The sequence below is a fragment of the Osmia lignaria genome, unplaced genomic scaffold (genome assembly GCF_051020975.1).
Source record: "Osmia lignaria lignaria isolate PbOS001 unplaced genomic scaffold, iyOsmLign1 scaffold0036, whole genome shotgun sequence".
NCBI classification, from domain to species: Eukaryota; Metazoa; Arthropoda; class Insecta; order Hymenoptera; family Megachilidae; genus Osmia; species Osmia lignaria.
This window is the reverse complement of record NW_027478177.1, coordinates 242,501-242,891: the sequence shown is the minus strand read 5'-3', so window position 1 is coordinate 242,891 and position 391 is coordinate 242,501. Positions and strand designations below refer to the sequence as shown.

The window sequence follows — 391 nt, the reverse complement described above, 5'->3', positions numbered from 1 at the left end:
TCCCTGGTTGATCCTGCCAGTAGTCATATGCTTGTCTCAAAGATTAAGCCATGCATGTCTAAGTACATACCGAATTAAGGTGAAACCGCGAATGGCTCATTAAATCAGTTTTGGTTTCTTAGATCGTACAAAACATTACTTGGATAACTGTGGTAATTCTAGAGCTAATACATGCAAACCAGAATTCCACCCAGAGATGGGAGGAATGCTTTTATTAGATCAAAACCAATCGGTGGCGGACGGCTTGTCCGTTCGTCCATCGTCGGCTTTGGTGACTCTGAATAACTTTGTGCTGATCGTATGGTCATCTAGCACCGACGACGGATCTTTCAAATGTCTGCCTTATCAACTGTCGATGGTAGGTTCTACGCCTACCATGGTTGTAACGGGT

At 44.0% G+C, this 391-nt stretch overlaps 1 non-coding gene across 1 annotated transcript in view; it reads left to right on the top strand.

Annotated features, from left to right (window-relative positions):
- Nucleotides 1–391, top strand: part of LOC143306823 (small subunit ribosomal RNA) — a 1,923-nt gene continuing 1,532 nt past the window's right edge. The window contains exon 1 of the ribosomal RNA XR_013064129.1: nucleotides 1–391. This exon is cut by the window's right edge and continues 1,532 nt beyond it. This is a non-coding gene — a ribosomal RNA (small subunit ribosomal RNA).